This window comes from Aegilops tauschii, chromosome 6 (genome assembly GCF_002575655.3).
Source record: "Aegilops tauschii subsp. strangulata cultivar AL8/78 chromosome 6, Aet v6.0, whole genome shotgun sequence".
NCBI classification, from domain to species: Eukaryota; Viridiplantae; Streptophyta; class Magnoliopsida; order Poales; family Poaceae; genus Aegilops; species Aegilops tauschii.
Window position 1 is genome coordinate 213,583,377 of NC_053040.3, and position 25,969 is coordinate 213,609,345.

Here is a 25,969-nt window from a genome sequence, read left to right on the forward strand (position 1 = left end):
TTCTACCCATCCACCAAAGTATCCATGGGCACAACTTGTGCCCATGCCCAAACCCATTGGATATCCAGATACCCGTGGAGCTCCATGGGCAAGAAAAATCAGCATGAAGCCTTCCCAAATATCAATCTAACTCATCATCGTTCATTCACAAACGACAACATAAGGTATAAGCACAAGTAGGCAGCAAGTACACTGTTCAAACATTGTCCACACACACAATAACAACTCACATAGTCGGTAGTAAAAAACTTGTCTTCAATCTTATCTTATTTCGTTAAAAACATTAGACCACACAATGACAAGTTGACAACTCAAATAGTCTCATAGTAGAATTCTTGTCTTAAATCTTATTACATCACAACCAAAGTTGTAAGATCTTATTACATCACAACCGAAGTTGCATAAATAAAGTACGTAACTTATTTCAAAATTCAAATGCACTTCCAACAGTACGTGCACTAGTAATTGGGCCACATGTCCAAATGAGCACACTTGGCTCGAAATTAGTCTTCAGTAATGATGGACTCATTTTCATCCTGAGGTAAAAAGCAAAGCATCAATATAAAAGTTACTTTTGAATGCACATGCATGAAGGATGAAAACGTGGCATCTACTAAGTTCAACCATCAACCACACATTCACAAGTATATATCTTTAAAAAAGTAGTGCACTGCACACACACATCACTTGTTATTTAATCGTATAAAACATCCCCAACAGAATAAATGAGATGAGAACAAGGAATTACCATCACTTCTTCTTCATCATCAAGAACATTTTGAACTGCTTGTAGAGCGAAGTTGATACCACCTAATGCAAAGATGAAGCAAAAAATTAATTTATGCATAGCACAAAGAAATCGAATACAAATTTATAATTAACAAGATTACCTAACATGTCCGCTCGTGACCAAGCTTGCATACACATAAGAGCTTCAACCATGCTTGGTGTAAGCCGATTGCGATGTACACTAAGTAACCTCCCACTAGTATTAAAGACTGACTCTGATGCCATAGATGTAATAGGGATGGGTAATATATCATGAGCAATCTTCTGCAAAGTAGGGTACTTGGCACCTCCAACTTTCCACCAATTAATAATGTCAAAATCTGTTGTTCTATGAATAAGGGGCTCATCCAAGTACATGTCCAATTCAGTGCGAACTGGAGAAGGAGCGACAGGTTGTGAAGACAAGTATTGCTCAAACACGCCCAAAATTTCATCCACACCACCATTAGGAACAGTTGGGGTGTTTCCAACAATAGATGTTTCAACACACTGAGATACATCTCGATATTCAGCCAGCAAATCTAGCATTAACTTCTTTGTTTTATGAACTTCTATGGACGCATATGTTCAGTTCCATACGATGACCCAAATGAAGCCTTCAACATATGCATCTTACAATGTGGATCAACAATGGTGGCAATAGCCATAAGACGATGGACATCTGTCCAATACTTCTCGAACTTGTCTTTCATTTCCTTAGACATAGCTTTTATGACACTATGTTTACTAGTTTCCCATTTACGAATTGCCAACCGAATGCCACATATTTGCGGAAAGAAAAGACTAGCTGTAACATATGGAGTGCCCGACAACAACTCTTTGACATCAAAGAACACTTTCAGCCTATCACAAACCTCCATAGCAAAGACCCAATCTTCTTCGGTTGGACAAGTAAAATTCTTTTCACGTATATAAAGTCTTTCAAGAACATCTTTGTATTGCAATGCACCTTTTAACATTATGTAGGTAGAATTCCACCTAGTTTTACAATCAAGAGCCAATCTACACTTGTATTCATTGTTGAAAAGGCGTGCCATCTTTTCAAACTTCTCATGTCTTTTAGGTGTGGCTGACAAAAAGGCAACACTATCTTGTACCCTCTTAGTTCCTTTCTCCATGACATCCAATCCATCTTTTACAATCTGATTTAATATATGAGCAGCACAATGCATATGCAACAAAGATCCGTCCATCATAAGAGAAGAGGTGTCCAACTTATTTGGCATAATTTCGATAGCCTTGTCATTTGACGCACAATTGTCCAAGGCCACCGTGGATATCTTCTTCTCAAGGTGCCACTTAACAAGACATGCATGTAGTTCTTCACATATAACTTCAGCATTGTGTGGACATGGAACATAAATAAACCTATGCAATAAAAAATAAGGAAATATTTAGGTTCAGAGTAACAATAATCAATACATCTATTTGGAATAAGAGTGATTTATATGGAGACATGGTTACCTCATTAGCTAGCTCTTTAGTTTCCAAGAAGCATCAATATAATGTGTAGTTACAGCCATATAGCCCCTCTTTTGATGGCCAGCCGACCACAAATCTGTTGTGATGGCAACTCGGTTCTCAAACATTGCAAAGTACTTCACCATGCTATTCTTTTGGACACCAAATGTATTTATAATGTCCTGCCAAATGGTATTTCTAGACACCACCTTGAACATTGGTGGCAAAGTACCACAAAATTTTCGGAAGCCAGCATGATCAACAATAGACAAAGGGTACTCATGCACACATATCATCAATGCAAGTTCCTTTCTAGCAAGTTCTTGATCAAAAACATAGGTCTCCAAATTTTGACAACTTTAATTTGTTTTGTTGTGGACCCACTACATGCCGAGCCAAACAATTATTACGATGAGTCCTTAAGTGTGACGTACCAGAGGTTGATTCTCCAGCATATGGCTTATGACACCAGTTGCATATTGCCTGCCATTTCCCATTGATTAGTTCTGTCTTAAAATTTTCCCATACATCTGATGTACGCTTCCTTCTAGAACCGGTTAGTTTTGGTTGCTCCACTGTTGTACTGGTACCCTCTTGTAGAGTTGAACTTGAGACCATGGAAGCTCCAGCCACACCTGAGACATCTGTAGGGGCAACACTGTTTTTGGGAGCTGAAAAAAGAATGGATTGGGTATTAGATATACATTAGATGAGTAAAAGTTATCTAGAGCAAACAGTTATAATAGATAAAGCTAGTTAATGAATCTTTTAATAAGAAATGTAAAGTCTGCATAGTAATGGTCAATACAACGTTTCCAATTATAGCAAAGATGCTGATAATAAAGCTAGTGTATGCCAAAATTTAATAAGAATAGTAAATTGTACAAAAGTGATGCCAGTTAGAATTGTTTCTAGTTCTAGAAGAAGTACTAATAATCAAGCTAGTTTATGACAAAATTTGATAAGAAAGTAAATTCTACAAATGCAACAGAACACAATGTATGCTAGTTTATATAAAATCTCTCATATATCACAAGCAAGGAGAGCACTGAGATGCAAAAAATTCTAGCAATTACTGTTTCCACTGATGACACCCTGTTGCTCGCCAGGCAAACTCCTCCGTGGGATGATAACTGTCCCGGGCCTGCCCTTCCCATTGTTGCCCCCACTGTTGCCCTTGCCCCCTTCCATTGGAGGTTGACTCCTGCTCAGATTAAGAGAGGACGCAGCTTGGTCAGGACTCAGGAAGAGATCAAACGCCAATTCGGGAAGGAGAGAGGGAGTGCGACGGTGGTTTAACCTTGGGTATGTGCCCACATGCCTGTCGCCAATGCTCGTCGCCAAGGCCTGTCGCCGGTGTTGGTCACCGAGGCCAGTCCCGGGGCCGGTCGTCGAACCCGGGTGCCGGGGTTGGGCGCCTATCGCCGGTATGAGGTGGATGTCCAGGGAGAGGCGGGGGCGACGATTGAGATTTGTCAGACGCAGAGTGCTGCTGCGCTATGGAGGGAGCTGGACTGCTGGAGACTTGGGATGATTGGGGGTTGACTAGATTAGGTTTAATATAATTAGGTTAGTGGGGTTGTGGGGGATCACGAAACATGGGCTGGGGCGATAGGCTTTGACCTTGTGTGACTGCTACTACTTGGGGTGTTGGACTTCTGCTTAGTCCAGTGTGACTGACATATGGCCCCACCTATCATACGGTTATCGATTGGATATCCATGGATCATAAATTATGTCCATGCCCAACCCGGCTGTTCGCGGGTATCAAAATCCATGGATCCATGGGCAGAACTACGCTCCATATCCTTGCCCAACCGGGTCAGGTATGCGTGGATATCAAGATCCATGGATAAAATTGCCATCCCTAACGGGGAACAACAGACGCAGGAAATGATATTTACCCAGGTTCAGGCCCTCTCTAAGGGGTAAAACCCTACGTCCTGCTTGATTATATTGCTTGTGTATATGAGGATTATAGAGTCGATCTACAATGAGATCAGAGGAACTAAACCCTAACTAGTGCTATGGAGATTGTTCTTCTAGCCTCTACAGACTAAGCCCCCTGGTTTATATAGACACCAAGGGTACTAGGGTTTACAGATAGCACTAGTGGAAAAAGTGCTAACCACAACTCTCGTTGATGGCGCACCATTTGCAGCCAACGCCAGCACTACTTTTTTCAAATAGTGATGGCGTCGTATTATTTGATATGACATTAGTAGGTGCATAGCGCTGGCATAGGATTTCAATTGTATGCCATTAGTCTGTGGGCCCAGCAATCCTCCACTTCCATGGAGTACTGCTGGCGCTGGGAAAACACCTACGCCAACACTGTGTCTGATACATGTGTCATGGGACTTTGTGGCCACGCCATTAGTGCTTAAGTGGGGGCCAGTATCAGTTAACAAATATTGTGCTGGCATCTCAGATGATAGCGCGCCATAAGTATACGCAACTCTCTCTATATATAGATTGATTGTCATGTGTATCTAGCTAGCTCATACTGCTGTGTGAACATTATCCTGCTTGTTTCTCTCTGCAGATCCTAAGTAATACACCCGGCCGTCTGCTGCCCTCGACCGCGAGATATCATCTATATCGATCTAATCTAGGTAATATATGCTCAATTTTCTGTTTTTCACTTTTTGGCAAGAGGTATATATTGTGGTGTTGAAAGACATTTTTTGTAGGAAATGGTATGAAATGATTCTTACATATATATTTATATGGATCGAACTATAAATGAGTTCTTTGAGGTGGCCTTGGAAGATACGAATCGCAGAGGCAAAAAAGAGATATTTTGTCCATGTAAGAAGTGCGAAAACAAAGTTTTGATTGACCCTTCCACTTGTCGTGTGAAGATGCACTTGTTGAAACATAGTTTCATGCCTGGTTACACACGATGGACAAGTCATGGTGAGGACAAGGAGGATACCAGATTGGAAGAAGGGGCGACAGTACATGATGATAAGCTAGAAGAAGGAGGCCTGAAGAAAGAGTCCGGACATGAAAATTAGCCCGACGGACACTCAGTCCGTGCAGAGGTTCAGGAAGTGAGAAGTTTTTTGTACAAAAGACAGGAAGAACAGAGCGATAAAGATTTGTCCAAGAAGGAAGATCTAGATGAGCATGATGATGATAAACAATTTGGCATCTATCAAGAAGAAAGTGAAGTCCAGCTCAAAACAAAGTGTACGAAAAGAAGCCGTTGTTGGGTAGTGTAGAAACTTCTGCCTAGAGAATTCAGAAACGACGTCGCTGCACTTAATTAATTTTATATGTATCTTTCATTATTAAGCAGCACTGTAGTGTGTATCGACATTATGTGTATTTCAATCTTAATAAAATAAATATAGCTACGTGCAAAATATAGCGCTAAACGGAATTTGGCGGGTGAAGATCGTTTTGCCCCAATTTAAAGCGGCTAATAATTGGTGAAACATAGCTATGGCGTTGGCGACGTAGCCAATGCTATAGCTAAATATCCATGGCGTTGGTGATGTCACCAATGCGATTACTATTTTTCACCATTCCCTTAGCCGATTTGGGGCAGATTTCATTTCTTGCCAACACTCAAGTTATCTCGGGCCTCCGCCGGCACCGGCCCTTGTCGCCGCCTGCCGTCGCATCATCTGCCATCGACGCCCCCGTCAACCTCGCCGCGCCCTCGCCCCCTCCCCCACAGCTAGCTCGGCCACTACCCCCAGCCCCCTCCAACACCGCTCGCTCGCCCCCCGCCCCCTCCCTGGCCGGCGGCAACCACCTCGACCTCGCCTCTCCGGTCGTCATCTCGGGTTGCCACGCGTCCGACATCACTCTGCCCAGGCGCGAAGGCCACGATTCCGTCGGTAAGTGAGATCTCTCCATTTTCTTGAGGTTCATAGACATATTTGTTACAATTGGTACACATGTAGATTTTAGCTTAAATTAGTCGTATTTGTAAAATTGTGAGTTGTATTGGACATGGATTTGAGGAAATGTGGCTTAAATCACAAAGATTTAATTGTTCATGGACATGGATTTGTCGAATTTTTTAGGAAATTTTGTTGAAATCATGTATTGTAGGTGCTGATTTGTTTGAAGAGACTTTATAGGGTTGCCAATGTTTTGTCAAAACATTGATTAAGTTTCGTTTCCTCAAATTGCTGGCAACCAATATGTCATATTTTTAGCAAAGGTCATGCCAAAATTTTGAATTTTGTATACGAATTAAGTATATGTCGTATTTGTTTGTAGATGTCCGATGTGGGCTCTTCTTAGACACATTCGGCAACCGGCAAAGATGTATTTACGGACGCACAGGGAAATGATGATGACTATGGAGAAGATCTTTACGGGCTGGGGGATATAAATTCGGATGGGTGCTATATCAAAGGCAATGGCAACAAAGATGTTCCTGGAGAGGATAGTAATCCTGATAAGGACGCTGATAATGATGAAGATTATACAGATGAGTATTGTGCTGAGGATGAGGAGGAGGATGCTCCAAAAACCAACAAGCAACGTAAACCAAGGAGCCGAAATGCTATCGATACCTACAGGATTGTTGTCACTCGAGTCAACTCCACTGGTGAGCCCGTTAGTCCACGGAAGGCCGCGCCTCACTACGGCAACACCCTAGGTGTCATCCTTCGAGAAGTCTGCTCCATCAACGAGTCCAATATAAGGGATTCAGGCAAACAAAATCTACGAGAACTCCTCATAAGAAGGGTGCACTCTAGATTTAAGTTTCCTGATGAGTACGACAACCTACCGTACCCAAAGTATCAGGTCAACAACCATGCAATCCATAAGTTCTCAAAGAATTTGAGTTCTTGGAAATCAGCCGCAAAAAAAGAAGTTAACAAAGATTACTCCGTGATCAAGGATAAGTGGCCCACCATTAGTGCAGATGACTGGAACATTTTCAAGATGCAAAATTCGCAGAACCCTGTGGTGCAGAGCCAATTGACATGGGGGAAGGATATGTGATCAAAGACATTAAGTAACCACACCCTTGGAAGCCGTGGTTTTGTTGGGAAGAAGCCCATGTGGGACAAGCAGGACTCTATACTTGTAGCAAAGGGCATCCCAAACTACATAAAGCAATTCAAAGACCCCCTCGAATATAACTATGTCAGGGGCCGGTACCATTATGATTATAAGTCAGGGGAATTTTTCGCCAATCACCAAACTAGGAAACTTGAAGAAGAACTGGCAAGGTAGCATGCGGAACGTCAGAGCTCTCAAGGGTCCATGGACGGGTTGAATACTCCTCTTAACCGGTCCATCAATGTGACCCTCGGCAAGGACCCGTTGCATCCGCCGGCCGGTGGCCGTGTGAACGGCGCTGGATGCGGAGCCAAATGGGATGATCATTATGTCGAAGACCGCGAGCAGCGACGACAGAGAAGGAGATCCAACAAGCAGACCATTGAACAGAAAATAATTGCATCCATAGCCGCCGCCACAGCCGCAGCCACAGTTGCAGCAACTGCCAACATTGAAGCACGCATCAACATGCAAATCCAAGCCCGTGCCCAAGCCATGTTGCCTTCAATAATCGAGAGCGTCAAGAAATGGCTCAAAAACGGTGAACTAGGAAACATTGTCATCGACACATCACCCATAGATAGCAGCCATTCTATGTCTTTCATTGGCAACCCATCGCCAATGGCTGCTCTTGACGCTCTTACGGAAGACACTCCATGCAGTCTCTTGGCCCATGTGAATGGTGAGCAGATTAAAGTTGCAATCGGCTCGATCATTCGCCCCAAAGATAGAATCATGCATAGATTGCATATGCCTGAGGGGGTCTTGAAAATTGAGTTGGTTGTTGTCTTAAATGGTTACGAAGATATTGCTCCTCCGACACAACCTCCTGGTGTGGATAGCCAGCTTTCCCTTGGACAATGCTTATGGTGGCCAATGATGTGGCCGAAGAGTCAAATTCGGCTAGGAGATGACCAAATTCAAACAAGCTCGAAGCAGAAGAAGAAGACGTCATGTCTAGGACCATCTCCTTTGGGTCAAAGTCAACCTGAATTGCATAAAAACAATGTGGATGTCGTTGAGGACCAAGTAAATAATGAACATGACTTACTTGCCAATCGATTCTTCATGATTGAAGAATATCACAACTCAGTTGCTGATCTTGATGGACCTATGCCTGCTGATCCCGTCCAAGCATTCTCTCTGCCTCCTGCTGTCCAAGCTGATCACCGTGTTGTTCCTTACCAGAAGAGTCTACTGTTCAACGGGGACTTCACGCCACCAGACACACAAGTGCCACCATCCAGGGGAGCGTCGTTGCTGGGTCCAAACACACTCAATGTGACGCTAGCAAATGCACTGCCGGGCGGTGCAGCCAGCCAGCCTAACATGTCAAGCAAGAAGAGGAGGTGCCCAGGAAATGCTAATAAGAAGGCCACTACCGCCGCCAGCCAGCTAGTTCAGAATAATAAAGAAGTACTTCGTCATGTTGCATGGCTGACTTACCATTCCCCGGGTGAACCCATCCTTCCGAAGGAGCTCTCCAATCTTCTGCAGACAGAAATGAGACTTCTGCATTAGGCAGTTCTCTGTAGGGAGAAGTACGCATTTTCTCATGCAGGTGGACATCGCCCCCTTTTCACAGTGATGGTGCCATCTAATATTGGTTCTATGATAATTTCCCCGCGGAGAAGTTCTATGCGCCATTCGAAGACATCTTCAACCCATTCCACCTATACAAGATTTGTCATTCCTTAATACGCCTATGGGCAATCAATACCGCCTACACTGCAATATGTGAGCTGAACAAGGTTGTCGCGGTAGCGGACCACTACCTCATGCACGAGACCAGTGTCAACCTCCCTGATCCCCGTCAAGCTATGACGAACTACCTGACAGACTTCATGCTTGCCAACATGGAAAAAATTGCCTTCTAGTGCCCTACTATCCAAAGTACACACTATTCTTTCATACAATCTCATTTTGCTTCCACATCAAAACATTATATACTCGAGCATAATTAGTATGTCTCTACTTTTTACATAGAGAACATTGTGTCCTGATCGTTATTTCCCTGAAGTTCGCCGAAACTTATTTCTTGGATTCAACGAGGAAAGTGAAGAAAGACTACAGAGGCATCAAGAAGGTTCTCGATGAAGTATTGATCGATTATACTAGCCGGGGAGGAGTGATCAGAGAGGGGTATCGCAAGTTCGACAAATTTAAAGTTGCACGCTTTGCCCACAAAACTGACTTTTGTTGCATGCAGCAGCCGGAAAACAGTGATAAAGACAGCTACTACGTCGTCCACCACATGGAGGACTACATACGGCAATGACAACACCTTAAAAAGTGTTGGAGATCGTTGCAGAAATTAAAAAATTTCTATGCATCACCAAGAACAATCTATGGAGTCTTCTAGCAATGAGAGGGAAAAGAGTGCATCTACATACCCTTGTAGATCGCGAGCGGAAGCGTTCAAGTGAACGGGGTTGATGGAGTCGTACTCGTCGTGATCCAAATCACCGATGACCGAGCGCCGAACGGACGGCACCTCCGCGTTCAACACACATATGGTTGGGGAAGACGTCTCCTCCTTCTTGATCCAGCAAGGGGAAGGGAGAGGTTGATGGAGATCCAGCAGCACGACGGCGTGGTGGTGGAAGCAGCGGGGATCTCGGCAGGGCTTCGCCAAGCTCAGCGAGAGGGAGAGGTGTCACGGGAAGGAGAGGGAGGCGCCAGGGGCTTGGGTGCGGCTGCCCTCCCACCCCTTTATATAGGGCCCCTGGGGGGCGCCGGCCCTAGGAGATCCAATCTCCAAGGGGGGCGGTGGCCAAGGGGTGGCTTGCCCCCCAAGCCAAGTGGGGCGCACCCCACCCCTAGGGTTTCCAACCCTAGGCGCAGGGGGAGGCCCAAGGGGGGCGCACCAGCCCACCACGGGCTGGTTCCCCTCCCACTTCAGCCCATGGGGCCCTCCGGGATAGGTGGCCCCACCCGGTGGACCCCCGGGACCCTTCCGGTGGTCCCGGTACAATACCGGTGACTCCCGAAACTTTCCCGGTGGCCGAAACTGGACTTCCTATATACAATTCTTCACCTCCGGACCATTCCGGAACTCCTCGTGACGTCCGGGATCTCATCCGGGACTCCGAACAACTTTCGGATTTCCGCATACTAATATCTCTACAACCCTAGCGTCACCGAACCTTAAGTGTGTAGACCCTACGGGTTCGGGAGACATGCAGACATGACCGAGACGACTCTCCGGTCAATAACCAATAGCGGGATCTGGATACCCATGTTGGCTCCCACATGTTCCACGATGATCTCATCGGATGAACCACGATGTCGAGGATTCAATCAATCCCGTATACAATTCCCTTTGTCAATCGGTACGTTACTTGCCCGAGATTCGATCGTCGGTATCCCAATACCTTGTTCAATCTCTATACCGGCAAGTCACTTTACTCGTACCGTAATGCATGATCCCATGACCAAACACTTGGTCACATTGAGCTCATTATGATGATGCATTACCGAGTGGGCCCAGAGATACCTCTCCGTCATACAGAGTGACAAATCCCAGTCTCGATTCGTGCCAACCCAACAGACACTTTCGGAGATACCCGTAGTGCACCTTTATAGCCACCCAGTTACGTTGTGACGTTTGGCACACCCAAAGCACTCCTATGGTATCCGGGAGCTGCACAATCTCATGGTCTAAGGAAATGATACTTGACATTTGGAAAAGCTCTAGCAAACGAACTACACGATCTTGTGCTATGCTTAGGATTGGGTCTTGTCCATCACATTATTCTCCTAATGATGTGATCCCGTTATCAATGACATCCAATGTCCATAGTCAGGAAACCATGACTATCTATTGATCAACGAACTAGTCAACTAGAGGCTCACTAGGGAGATGTTGTGGTCTATGTATTCACACATGTATTACGATTTCCGGATAACACAATTATAGCGTGAACAATAGACAATTATCATGAACAAGGAAATATAATAATAACCATTTTATTATTGCCTCTAGGGCATATTTCCAACAGTCTCCCACTTGCACTAGAGTCAGTAATCTAGTTACATTGTGATGAATCGAACACCCATAGAGTTCTGGTGTTGATCATGTTTTGCTCTAGGGAGAGGTTTAGTCAACCGATCTGCTACATTCAGGTCCGTATGTACTTTACAAATATCTATGTCTCCATTTTGAACATTTTAACGAATGGAGTTGAAGCGACGCTTGATATGCCTAGTCTTCCTGTGAAACCTGGGCTCCTTGGCAAGGGCAATAGCTCCAGTGTTGTCACAGAAGAGAGTCATCGGGCCCGACGCATTGGGAATAACTCCTAGGTCGGTAATGAACTCCTTCACCCAGATTGCTTCTTGTGCTGCCTCTGAGGCCGCCATGTATTCCGCTTCACATGTAGATCCCGCCACAACGCTTTGCTTGCAACTGCACTAGCTTACTGCCCCACCATTCAAAATATACATGTATCCGGTTTGTGACTTAGAGTCATCCAGATCTGTGTCGAAGCTAGCATCGACGTAACCCTTTACGACGAGCTCTTCGTCACCTCCATAAACGAGAAACATATCCTTAGTCCTCTTCAGGTACTTCAGGATATTCTTGACCGCTGTCCAGTGTTCCATGCCGGGATTACTTTGGTACCTTCCTACCAAACTTACGGCAAGGTTTACATCAGGTCTGGTACACAGCATGGCATACATAATAGACCCTATGGCCGAGGCATAGGGGACGACACTCATCTTTTCTCTATCTTCTGCCGTGGTCGGGCATTGAGCCGTGCTCAATTGCACACCTTGCAATACATGCAAGAACCCCTTCTTGGACTGATCCATATTGAACTTCTTCAATATCTTGTCAAGGTACGTACTTTGTGAAAGACCAATGAGGCGTCTTGATCTATCTCTATAGATCTTGATGCCTAATATATAAGCAGCTTCTCCAAGGTCCTTCATTGAAAGCACTTGTTCAAGTAGGCCTTTATGCTACCCAGGAATTCTATATCATTTCCCATCAATAGTATGTCATCCACATATAATATGAGAAATGCTACAGAGCTCCCACTCACTTTCTTGTAAACACAGGCTTCTCCATAAGTCTGTGTAAACACAAACGCTTTGATCATCTCATCAAATCGAATGTTCCAACTCCGAGATGCTTGCACCAGCCCATAGATGGAGCGCTGGAGCTTGCATACCTTGTTAGCATTCTTAGGATCAACAAAACCTTCCGGTTGCATCATATACAATTCTTCCTTAAGAAAGCCGTTAAGGAATGCCGTTTTGACGTCCATTTGCCATATCTCATAATCATAGAATGCGGCAATTGCTAACATGATTCGGACGGACTTCAGCTTCGCTACGGGTGAGAAAGTCTCATCGTAGTCAACCCCTTGAACTTGTCGATAACCCTTAGCGACAAGTCGAGCCTTATAGATGGTCACATTACCATCCGCGTCTGTCTTCTTCTTAAAGATCCATTTATTTTCTATGGCTCGCCGATCATCGGGCAAGTCATTCAAAGTCCATACTTCGTTTTCATACATGGATCCTATCTCGGATTTCATGGCTTCTAGCCATTTGTCGGAATGTGGGCCCGCCATTGCTTCTTCATAGTTAGAAGGTTCACCGTTGTCGAACAACATGATTTCCAAGACAGGGTTGCCGTACCACTCTGGTGCGGAACGTGTCCTTGTGGACCTACGAAGTTCAGTAGGAGCTTGATCCGAAGTACCTTGATCATCATCATCATTAACTTCCTCTCTAGTCGGTGCATGCACCACAGGAACATTTTCCTGAGCTGCGCTACTTTTCGCTTCAAGAAGCAGTACTTCATCAAGCTCTACCTTCCTCCCACTTACTTCTTTCGAGAAAAACTCTTTCTCCAGAAAGGATCCGTTCTTAGCAACAAAGATCTTGCCTTTGGATCTGAGGTAGAAGGTATACCCAATGGTTTCCTTAGGGTATCCTATGAAGACGCATTTCTCCGACTTGGGTTTGAGCTTTTCAGGTTGAAGTTTCTTGACATAAGCATCGCATCCCCAAACTTTTAGAAACGACAGCTTAGGTTTCTTCCCAAACCATAATTCATACGGTGTCGTCTCAACGGATTTCGACAGAGCCCTATTTAAAGTGAATGCGGCAGTCTCTAAAGCATAGCCCCAAAATGAGAGCGGTAGATCGGTAAGAGACATCATAGATCGCACCATATCCAATAGAGTGCGATTACGACGTTCGGACACACCACTTCGCTGAGGTGTTCCAGGCGGCGTGAGTTGTGAAACTATTCCACATTTCCTTAAGTGTGTGCCAAATTCGTGACTCAAATATTCCCCTCCACGATCTGATCGTAAGAATTTTATTTTCCTGTCACGTTGATTCTCAACCTCACTCTGAAATTCCTTGAACTTTTCAAAGGTCTCAGACTTGTGTTTCATTAGGTAGACATACCCATATCTACTCAAGTCATCAGTGAGAGTGAGAACATAACGATAGCCACCGCGAGCCTCAACACTCATTGGACCGCACACATCAGTATGTATGATTTCCAATAAGTTGGTTGCTCGCTCCATTGTTCTGGAGAACGGAGTCTTGGTCATCTTACCCATGAGGCATGGTTCGCACGTGTCAAATGATTCGTAATCAAGAGACTCCAAAAGTCCATCTGCATGGAGCTTCTTCATGCGTTTGGCACCAATGTGACCAAGACGACAATGCCACAAGTATGTGGGACTATCATTATCAACCTTACATCTTTTGGTACTCACACTATGAATATGTGTAACACTACGTTCGAGATTCATTAAGAATAAACCATTAACCAGCGGGGCATGACCATAAAACATATCTCTCATATAATTAAATAGAACAACCATTATTCTCGGATTTAAATGAGTAGCCATCTCGAATTAAACGAGATCCTGATACAATGTTCATGCTCAAAGCTGGCACTAAATAATAATTATTGAGGTTTAAAACTAATCCCGTAGGTAAATGTAGAGGTAGCGTGCCGACGGCGATCAAATCGACCTTGGAACCATTCCCGACGCGCATCGTCACCTCGTCCTTTGCCAGTCTCCATTTATTCCGCAGCTCCTGCTTTGAGTTACAAATATGAGCAACCGCGCCGGTATCAAATACCCAGGAGCTACTACGAGTGCTGGTAAGGTACACATCAATAACATGTATATCACATATACCTTTGGTGTTGCCGGCCTTCTTGTCCGCCAAGTACTTGGGGCAGTTCCGCTTCCAGTGACCACTTCCCTTGCAATAAAAGCACTCAGTCTCAGGCTTGGGTCCATTCTTTGGCTTCTTCCCGGCAACTGGCTTACCGGGCGCGGCAACTCCCTTGCCGTCCTTCTTGAAGTTCTTCTTACCCTTGCCTTTCTTGAACTTAGTGGTTTTATTCACCATCAACACTTGATGTTCCTTTTTGATCTCCACCTCCGCTGATTTCAGCATTGAATATACCTCAGGAATGGTCTTTTCCATCCCCTGCATATTGAAGTTCATCACAAAGCTCTTGTAGCTCGGTGGAAGCGACTGAAGGATTCTGTCAATGACCGCGTCATCCGGGAGATTAACTCCCAGCTGAGTCAAGCGGTTGTGTAACCCAGACATTTTGAGTATGTGCTCACTGACAGAACTATTTTCCTCCATCTTACAACTGAAGAACTTGTTGGAGACTTCATATCTCTCGACCCGGGCATGAGCTTGGAAAACCATTTTGAGCTCTTCGAACATCTCATATGCTCCGTGTTGCTCAAAACGCTTTTGGAGCCCCGGTTCTAAGCTGTAAAGCATGCCGCACTGAATGAGGGAGTAATCATCAGCACGCTGCTGCCAAGCGTTCATAACGTCTTGGTTCTCTGGGATCGGTGCGTCACCTAGCGGTGCTTCTAGGACATAATCTTTCTTGGCAGCTATGAGGATGATCCTCAGGTTCCGGACCCAGTCCGTATAGTTGTTGCCATCATCTTTCAGTTTGGTTTTCTCTAGGAACGCGTTGAAGTTGAGGGCAACATTAGCGTGGGCCATTTGATCTACAAGACATATTGTAAATATTTTAGACTAAGTTCATGATAATTAAGTTCATCTAATCAAATTATTCAATGAACTCCCACTCGGATAGACATCCCTCTAGTCATCTAAGTGAAACATGATCCGAGTCAACTAGGCCGTGTCCGATCATCACGTGAGACGGACTAGTCAACATCGGTGAACATCTTCATGTTGATCGTATCTTCTATACGACTCATGCTCGACCTTTCGGTCTTCCGTGTTCCGAGGCCATGTCTGTACATGCTAGGCTCGTCAAGTCAACCTAAGTGTATTGCGTGTGTAAATCTGGCTTACACCCGTTGTATTCGAACGTTACAATCTATCACACCCGATCATCACGTGGTGCTTCGAAACAATGAACCTTCGCAACGGTGCACAGTTAGGGGGAACACTTTCTTGAAATTATTGCGAGGGATCATCTTATTTAAGCTACCGTCGTTCTAAGCAAATAAGATGTAAAACATGATAAACATCACATGCAATCAAATAGTGACATGATATGGCCAATATCATTTTGCTCCTTTTGATCTCCATCTTCGGGGCGCCATGATCATCGTCGTCACCAGCATGACACCATGATCTCCATCATCGTGTCTTCATGAAGTTGTCTCGTCATTTATTACTTCTACTACTATGGCTAACGGTTTAGCAATAAATTAAAGTAATTACATGACGTTATATGTTGACACGCAGGTCATAAATAAATTAAGACAACTCCTATGGCTCCTGCCGGTTGTCATACTCATCGACATGCAAGTCGTGATTCCTATTACAAGAACATGATCAATCTCATACATCACATATATCATTCATCACATCCTTTTGGCCATATCACATCACACGACATATGCTGCAAAAACAAGTTAGACGTCCTCTAATTGTTGTTGCAAATTTTTTTACGTGGCTGCTATAGGTTTCTTAGCAAGACGTTTCTTACCTACGCCAAAACCACAACGTGATATGCCAATTTCTATTTACCCTTCATAAGGACCCTTTTCATCGAATCCGATCCGACTAAAGTGGGAGAGACAGACACCCACTAGCCACCTTATGCAACTAGTGCATGTCAATCGGTGGAACCTGTCTCACGTAAGCGTACGTGTAAGGTCGGTCCGGGCCGCTTCATCCCACGATGCCGCCGAATCAAGATAAGACTAGTAACAGCAAGTAAATTGACAATATCGACGCCCACAACTACTTTGTGTTCTACTCGTGCATAGAAACTACGCATAGACCTGGCTCATGATGCCACTGTTGGAGATCGTTGCAGAAATTAAAAAATTTCTATGCATCACCAAGAACAATCTATGGAGTCTTCTAGCAACGAGAGGGAAAAGAGTGCATCTACATACCCTTGTAGATCACGAGCGGAAGCGTTCAAGTGAACGGGGTTGATGGAGTCGTACTCGTCGTGATCCAAATCATCGATGACCGAGCGCCGAACGGACGACACCTCCGCGTTCAACACACGTACGGTTAGGGAAGACGTCTCCTCCTTCTTGATCCAGCAAGGGGAAGGGAGAGGTTGATGGAGATCCAGCAGCACGACGGCGTGGTGGTGGAAGCAGCGGGGAACTCGGCAGGGCTTCGCCAAGCTCAGCGAGAGGGAGAGGTGTCACGGGAGGAAGAGGGAGGCGCCAGGGGCTTGGGTGCGGCTGCCCTCCCTCCCCCCTCTTTCTATAGGGCCCCTGGGGGGGCGTCGGCCCTAGGAGATCCAATCTCCAAGGGGGGGCGGCGGCCAAGGGGGTGGCTTGCCCCCCAAGCCAAGTGGGGCGCCCCGCACCCCTAGGGTTTCCAACCCTAGGCGCAGGGGGAGGCCCAAGGGGGGGTGCACCAGCCCACCACGGGCTGGTTCCCCTCCCACTTCAGCCCATGGGGCCCTCCGGGCTAGGTGGCCCCGCCCGGTGGACCCCCGGGACCCTTCCGGTGGTCCCGGTACAATACCGGTGACTCCCGAAACTTTCCCAGTGGCCGAAACTGGACTTCCTTTATACAATTCTTCACCTCCGGACCATTCCGGAACTCCTCGTGACATCCGGGATCTCATCCGGGACTTCGAACAACTTTCGGATTTCCGCATACTAATATCTCTACAACCCTAGCGTCACCGAACGTTAAGTGTGTAGACCCTACGGGTTCGGGAGACATGCAGACATGACCGAGACGACTCTCCGGTCAATAACCAATAGCGGGATCTGGATACCCATGTTGGCTCCCACATGTTCCACGATGATCTCATCGGATGAACCACGATGTCGAGGATTCAATCAATCCCGTATACAATTCCCTTTGTCAATCGGTACGTTACTTGCCCGAGATTCGATCGTCCGTATCCCAATACCTTGTTCAATCTCGTTACCGGCAAGTCACTTTACTCGTACCGTAATGCATGATCCCATGACCAAACACTTGGTCACATTGAGCTCATTATGATGATGCATTACCGAGTGGGCCCAGAGATACCTCTCCGTCATACGGAGTGACAAATCCCAGTCTCGATTCGTGCCAACCCAACAGACACTTTCGGAGATACCCGTAGTGCACCTTTATAGCCACCCAGTTACGTTGTGACGTTTGGCACACCCAAAGCACTCCTATGGTATCCGGGAGCTGCACAATCTCATGGTCTAAGGAAATGATACTTGACATTTGGAAAAGCTCTAGCAAACGAACTACACGATCTTGTGCTATGCTTAGGATTGGGTCTTGTCCATCACATTATTCTCCTAATGATGTGATCCCGTTATCAATGACATCCAATGTCCATAGTCAGGAAACCATGACTATCTGTTGATCAACGAACTAGTCAACTAGAGGCTCACTAGGGAGATGTTGTGGTCTATGTATTCACACATGTATTACGATTTCCGGATAACACAATTATAGCGTGAACAATAGACAATTATCATGAACAAGGAAATATAATAATAACCATTTTATTATTGCCTCTTGGGCATATTTCCAACACATGGAGGACTACAATTGATCTGTCGTCCACCACATGGAGGACTACATACGGCAATGACAACACCTTAAAAAGAACCCTGAATCCTAGCATGGGGGAAGAAAATGGAGGAAATTAGCGTGGGAGATACTAGAGATGAGTTCAGACGCGTCCAGCTCAAGTTTGCCACCATCCTCAACAAGGATGTCATCCACCATGCCGGCATTTTCAACAGCGGCGCACCTGCCAGCTCGGAGGAGATAAAAGCTCATCTTAATAAGCAGGGTCACGATGCTGACGGACCGGTGTCTCTTGCGGATCCTATGAAGAAATACATTGATGATCCTTTTTATTGATGTAATAGGATAGTGACAGCTAGCTATGCTGTGGTTCTGTAAACTACTCGATCGGCTATGTACACTTCTCCTAGCTATCTTAATTTTAAGTGCTACACATAATTATCGTGGATGTATTTTAATTAATGTTACGTGGCTAGAAATATTATGGATCTTAAAAAGTGCTACCACGGCACCGTTTTTCGGCTGACGTGGTAGGTTTTTCCTATTATGCTTTCAAACTAAGTAATGGCGTCAGAAGTATATGCAACGCCTCTAATGTTTCTCCATATCTATGACGTGTGGATAAACACCTACGTCGTAGGTATATTTGACATTGCCGGCATGTCACTTTATCCAACGCCATAGATACCAGAAACTATACTGGCGTACGAACCAATGCCACCGCTATATTTTAACACTTGCACCATATTGGTGGCGTTGGGCTCCTAAGCTACCAAGGCAATTTTCGGCATGCCATAGCTAGGCTTTTCTGCACTAGTGTAGTCAGTTACATCAAGGAAACTCCGGATCTTCAATCTTGAGTTGGGGTACACATCAAAGCAGAAAAGGTCTTTAGTCCGGATACGGTGCGGCCCAATAGTCCGGCCCACGCGAGATGAGCTGGAACCCCGAGGACCCCCTAGTCTAGGACTCCCTCAACCAGCATGTACTAATTTGTGCACACAGATTTATCTACTCATGGCCACCATGAAGTACAATCTTCCGCTGCTGGATCATGACATAAGGTTTACCCTATGGCAAGTCAAGATGCGGGCATTGTTGGCACATGCCGACTATGATGATGCACCGGATAGTTTTGGGAAGCAAAGGATTCAAGATTGGACTGATGAGGAGAAAAGAAGGGATCGTAAGGCTTTGTCACAAATTCAACTCCATTTGCGTAATAATATTTTGCAGGAAGTTTTGAGCGACAAAACTGCTGCCGCTCTATGGTTAAAGCTGGAAGGGATTTGCATGACTAAAGATCTCACCAGCAAGATGCATCTGAAGCAAAAATTCTTCCTGCACAGTTTATCTGAGGGAGGTAATGTTTTGAATTATATTTCAAAATTTAAGGAGATTATATCTGATCTTGCTACAATGGATGTTAAGTATGAAGAGGAAGATATCGCTTTAATGTTACTTTGTCCACTGCCAATTCTTATACCAATTTTAGAGACACCATATTATACAGTCATGATACTCTCATGCTTAATGAAGTTTATGAAGCTTTGAACTCTACGGAGAAGAGAAATTAATGGTTCCTCATGATGGTTCAAATTCATCCTAAGCCGAGGGATTATCTGTTCGTGGCAGGACAAAGGAGAAGAACTCACATAATGGAAACATAGGAAAAAGTAAGAATGGCTATAGGGGCCGGTCGCAATCCAGAGACAAGAAATATTGCAAATATTTCAAGACAGAGGGGCATGACATCTCATAATGTTTCGAGTTGCAGAATAAAGAGAAGAGGAAAGGTGACAAACAAGGTGATAATTCTTCTAACGTTTCTCGTGATGATAGTTCCGATGATGCTCTTGTCGTTATTGCTAGATGTGCTGAGACCAATGATGAGTGGGTACTTGTTACTGCATATACTTTTATATGTGCCCGCATAGATATTAGTTTACTACTTTTGATTCCACTATTGTTGCTGGTTCCATTTTGGGTTTTGACAATTCACCATGCAAGATAGAAGGCATAGATTCTGTTCCAATCAATATGTTTGATGGCACAATCAGAACTTTGATGGATGTTCGGTATATACCGAAGATGAAGAGAAATCTTATCTCTGTAAGTGCCCTTGATGGAAAGGGGTACAAGTATATATTCAGGTGGAGAAAGTGTCTTGAAATTCACCAAAGGTTCTCTTACTGTGATGAAAGGTGACTTAAGTTCAACCAATGGTCTTTATTACCTTAGATGTTCTACCATTTCAGGTAACACTGCTCCAGTTATTTCGAAGAATTTTGATTGTGATGCTGCTAACCTTTGGCATATGCGTCTTGGACATATGAGTGAACTTGGTTTAGCAGAGTTAAATAAGAGAGGTCTTCTTGATGGATATGAAACTGGTAAATTAAAATTTCATGAGCATTGTATCTTCGGCAACCACAGTAGGGTGAAGTTCAACACTTCGGTTCATACAACTAAAGGTATTCTTGATTATGTTCATTCTGATTTATGGGGACCATCTCGCAGAAAGTCACTAGGTGGTGCTAGTTACATGTTGACTATTATTGATGATTATTCAACAAAAGAATGGCCTTATTGCTTGAAGCATAAATATGAAGCATTTTGAGCATTTAAGGAGTGGAAGATTATGATCGAAAGACAAACTGAAAAGAAGGTAAAGATACTTCGCACTGATAATGGTATAGAATTCTTTTCTAAGCAATTTAAGAATTATTGCAAGTCTGAAGGCATTGTCAGACACTACACCCTTCCTTATACCCCTCGATAAAATGGTGTTGCTGAGCGTATGAGCAGGATCATTATTTCCCGAGCCCGTTGCATGTTGTCAAATGCAGGTTTGCATAGGCGTTTTTGGGCTGAGGCCGCTTACAATGCTTGTTATCTCATTAATCGGTCACCATCTATTGCTCTTAATAAGAAAACTCCAATTGAGGTATGGTCTTGTTCACCTGCTAATTATTCACAGTTGAGAGTTTTTGGTCCCACGGCTTATGCTCATGTTGATAATGGAAAATTGGAGCCTAGGGCTATTAAGTGCATCTTTCTTGTTTATAAGTCTCGTGTTAAAGGTTATAAATTGTGGAATCCTGAAACCCAAAAGGTTGTTATTAGCAGAAATGTTATCATTAATGAATCTGCTATGTTACATGATGTTTCATCTACTAATGTTCCTGTTAAGAGTGAACAACAACCCATTGTTCAGCAACCTACTGTTCAGGTGGAGCATGTTATTGATTCAGTGATACATCCGATAAGGAAAATGTTGATGCACATGATGATCCCATCATTGATGATGGGCAGGTCAATCCAAATCAGCCTATTGTTCCACCCGGTTGGTATCTCGCACGTGACAGAGTTAGGCGGGGTATTAATAAGCCTGAAAGGTTAATTGGACAGTGCAATATTGTTTCTTTTGGTTTATCTATTGCAGAGGAAATTGAAGGTAATGTTGAGCCTTCTTCATATTTTGAGGCTATTATTTCTCGTGATAGTAATAAGTGGATGGACGCTATGCATGATGAGATGGAATCACTTGAAAAGAATGGAACTTGGGATATAGTAAAATTACCAAGAGAGAAGAAACCTATTTGTTGCAAGTGGGTTTCCAAAGGAAAAGAAGGTGTTTCTCCTAATGACGAGACAAGATATAAAGCAAGGTTAGTTGCTAAAGATTATAGCCAGATTCCAGGTATTGACAATAATGAAGTATTTTCTCCCATTGTGAAGAATATCTCTATTCATACTTTACTCAGTATTGTTGCCATGCATGATTTTGACCTTGAACAATTAGATGTTAAAACTGCATTCTTACATGGAGAATTAGAAGAGGATATTTATAGGGAACAACCTGAAGGTTTGTTATTCCTGCAAAAGAAAAGCTTGTCTGTAAGTTAAAGAAATCTCTTGATGGATTGAAACAATCCCCTAGACTGTGGTACAAGAGATTTGACACCTTTATGCTCTCTCAAGGTTTCAAAAGGTCTAACTATGATAGTTGTGTTTATTTGAATATTGTGAATGGTTCAACTATTTATTTGCTCCTTTACATTGATGATATTCTAATTGCTGCAAAGAGTATGTTAGAGATTATTGCACTAAAGAAGCAACTGAGTAATGAATTTGAGATAAAGGATTTGGGTGCAGCAAAAAATACTTGGCATGGAAATATCCAAAGATAGACCATCTGGAAAAATATATCTAAGTCAGAGACGATATACTGATAAAGTTCTTCATCATTTTAATATTCATAATGCCAAGCCAGTGAGTACCCCGTTAGCTGCACACTTCAAATTATCATCACCCTTATGTCCTAAGTCAGATGTCGATATTGAGTACAAGTCTAGAGTTCCCTATTAGAGTGCAGTTGGTTCACTTATGTATGCCATGGTTTGTTCTCGTCCTGATTTATCATATGCATTGAGTGTCAGTAGATACATGGATAATCGTGGAAAAGAACATTGGAAAGTAGTTCAGTGGATTTTTAGATACCTGTGAGGTACTTCCAATGCTTATTTACAGTTTGGGAAAACCGGCAATGGAATTGTTGGTTTTGTTGATTCTCATTTTGCTAGTGATTTGGATAACAGAAGATCGCTCACAAGTTATGTTTTCACCATTGGTGGTTGTGCTGTGAGTTGGAGAGCAACTTTACAGTCTATTGTGGCTTGTTCCACTACTGATGCCGAGTATATGGCAATTTCTGAGGCATGCAAGGAAGCTATCTGGTTAAGAGGTTTGTACGTTGAGTTTTGTGGAGATTCATCTTGCCCTACCATACTTAGTAATTTTCAAAGTGTTATATATCTTACAGAGAATCCAATGTGTCATGAGAGAACAAAGAACATTGATGTCAGATACCACTATATTCAACATGTTATTGCTGAAGGCGATTTGAAGGTATGCAAGATAAGTACTCATGATAATCCTGCTGATATGATGACAAAGCCAGTTCCTACCAATAAGTTTGAGCTTTGCTCAGACTTAGTTGGTATTTCTCACTAGTCCTATGGACTTTGACGCACAAGGTGTTTATGCTAATTTGGACGGAGTTATTTACTTTCTTCGACTACTGGAGGGAATTTGGCTCAAGGTGGGGATTTTTAAATTGTGATCCAAATTCTAGTATCGTGTTGGACTAGACGTAGTACACACAGTGTGGGCCTTTGTTTTGGTACCTACGTGTACGAGTACAACTTTTTTACATGTCCTCCAAGGACTCTTATGTATTGCCGTCATATATACCCCATGTAGTCGCACCTAAGACGACATGTCGTCTCGTGCTTGTAATACTCCCCCATGATAGTGATTGCGCCTTCGTGCATCCGTGGTTTTCTCTCGCAAGAGTCACGTAAAAATCCATGTGCTCTCGTGTCTCGTTTATTCTCGTTTTATCTAACAAGGTGCTAACTGATAGCACTTGCTAACTTAAGAAGTCTACATACCTTTTATCTATCTAAAATAGAGATTCTTACCAACTATTGAGCCTACAAGTTTTTGATCAATGTCTCTAAAGCCACTACTAAACTTTATGTCGGTACTTTGGTGTAGAGTAAACCTCCATAATTCTCCATCTAAGATAGTACTAAAGTTTATTGATGATGCTTAGTTTCAGGCTATGCCTTGCAAGCCATCCCTGTGATAAATCCAAGGGGTTCAAGGCAGATTGAAAAGGAGCTGCAGTAGGCGGTGGATTGAGGAAGGACCTGGAGCAGAGGCGGAATCGAGGCTGCCCTACGTGCGCTAAGAAGCCGCAAAAAATTATGAGGCGCCTGCCATCCGGACACCGCCACACTTTCCCCGTCTCTCCAGGTAAGCTCTCAGCAGCACCTCACATACCCCCTCCATCCGAATTCAGCAGCGCGCAACAACAGCGGTAGTCGACGTCCTCCTCATCCATGACACTCCAATATTTCTGCTTGCTACAGCCCACATCATACACGGTTCTGCATTGTGGTGTGTGTGCCAATGTTCAAAATTTGCATAAGTGCTTGGAGGACTGGAAAGAATATAAAATTTTGGTTTTCAGTGACAAGTCTGCTCCCCATTGTCGATAGCGTCAAACTAAATGTGGTGCGTAGGTGCAAGACCAAAATTTAGTGGAGATGCAAGATGAAAGATAGAACATGATGCTTCAAATCAGCATAATTATAAGGATTACAAACTTTCTCAGAGAAATAAACACAACGGTGATAAATATATGTAATGTAATTGCATTTTTGTCCTGGAATATGTAATTGCATTAATAGCATCTGCTTTGAATGGTATTTTATATGACATTTCACTACTTCAGGATGCTGCTAACGCGACACTACGTTCAGAGACCCTTCGACGAAACTATGTGCGATGCAATAATCGCAAACGGTGGTGTAAAAAACCCGTCAAAAAAGGTGCAAAATGTTTGCGATGGAGGATGCATCAAACATGATTTATATTTTAGTTGCGTGTGTGATGCAGGGCAAATAGTTCAGTTCAATTAACTGTTTGCGATGAGGAGGAACAAATATATAGCATACGGTTCACTCGGATGAACTGTTTGTGATTAGGCAACACAAAAGAAACGGTCAGCCGGGTCAAGGTGTGTGCGATATACGACATGCGGTTCACTCAGATGAACTGTTTGCATTGAGACAAGAGAACATAAACGGTTCAATATATCAAGATCTTTGTGATACGCGGTAAATAGGTCTGTAATCAAAAATGTGTGTGAAGACCGACAATAACACAAACGATTGCTTCTAATAAGACGTATGTGATATGCTCTGTATACACAACATCTATTGGCCATCGGGGGACGGGCGTCATCCGGATACGCCATGAGGATGCGAAGAGGCATCCTATATCAGCAAGGACTAGCTGTTCCACCAGTAGCTCATGTAAGAGAACTCTCAAGTTAAGTGTGCTTAGGCTGGAGCAGCCATCAGATGGGTGACTGGACGAGAAATTGTGTTGATGTTAAATTAACTGATAGGATGGGTCATATCTGTCAAATTAAATGACTGATATGACCCATCCCATGAGTTAATTTAACCTCGAGGTCCTTTATTTATTTATTTTTTATTTTTTAACACATGTTAAAGAAGGTCTACCGCATTAGTTTTTGAAAATGTGCGATGCATGGCATACAATTGATCCATCCGACCTGTTTGTGATGGAATAAGCCGTGTGTGTTGTGGGCAAACGCTTGTTAGTATTCAACCGTTTGTGATTGATGAATTCATCACCGACGGGTTCCCTAGTGTGGTCCGTGTTCATCTGACCATCATCTACTTCTTGTGCTAGCTCGATGTTCCTTTTATGCTAAGTTTTCATTAATTGATGGCATTTTATGAACACGCAACCGTTTCCCGCCATTTCCCCACCTGTTTCCCGCCACCCAGTGATATTGCGCATAAACCTAGGCGGCGCGCGACGCACGGAGGTGACAAGCGCAGCCTGTAGCACATCCACCTTTTCGAAGCATGCCTACCCACCAAAGCACCGCCTCTGCCATCAACCTCGTCGACGAGGAAAACGAGCAGGCGCCACGACCCGTCGAGGCCGAGGCGCTCCCCGGCAACGCGATGGGCGACGTCATGATGCGCGTCATCGCCAGGGTTGAGCAGACCTTTGGTGCATGGCGCTTGAGCGCCGCGGATCAAGATAGACATATCAGCGCTGACAGGCT

At 44.0% G+C, this 25,969-nt stretch overlaps 2 long non-coding RNA genes across 2 annotated transcripts; one reads left to right on the forward strand and one right to left on the reverse strand.

The window, feature by feature from the left end:
• Nucleotides 1-236: 236 nt before the first annotated feature.
• Nucleotides 237-3,835, reverse strand: LOC109755358 (uncharacterized). Its single transcript, XR_002230964.4, has 7 exons — nt 3,551-3,835; nt 3,327-3,454; nt 2,685-2,921; nt 2,254-2,347; nt 891-2,157; nt 749-810; nt 237-536 (listed from the first exon to the last, which is right to left on the reverse strand). It is a non-coding gene; the product is annotated as an uncharacterized lncRNA (long non-coding RNA).
• Nucleotides 3,836-4,675: 840 nt separating this feature from the next.
• On the forward strand, nt 4,676-5,621 carry LOC120967482 (uncharacterized). The gene is made up of 2 exons (XR_005761247.2): nt 4,676-4,865; nt 4,944-5,621. It is a non-coding gene; the product is annotated as an uncharacterized lncRNA (long non-coding RNA).
• Nucleotides 5,622-25,969: the final 20,348 nt, after the last annotated feature.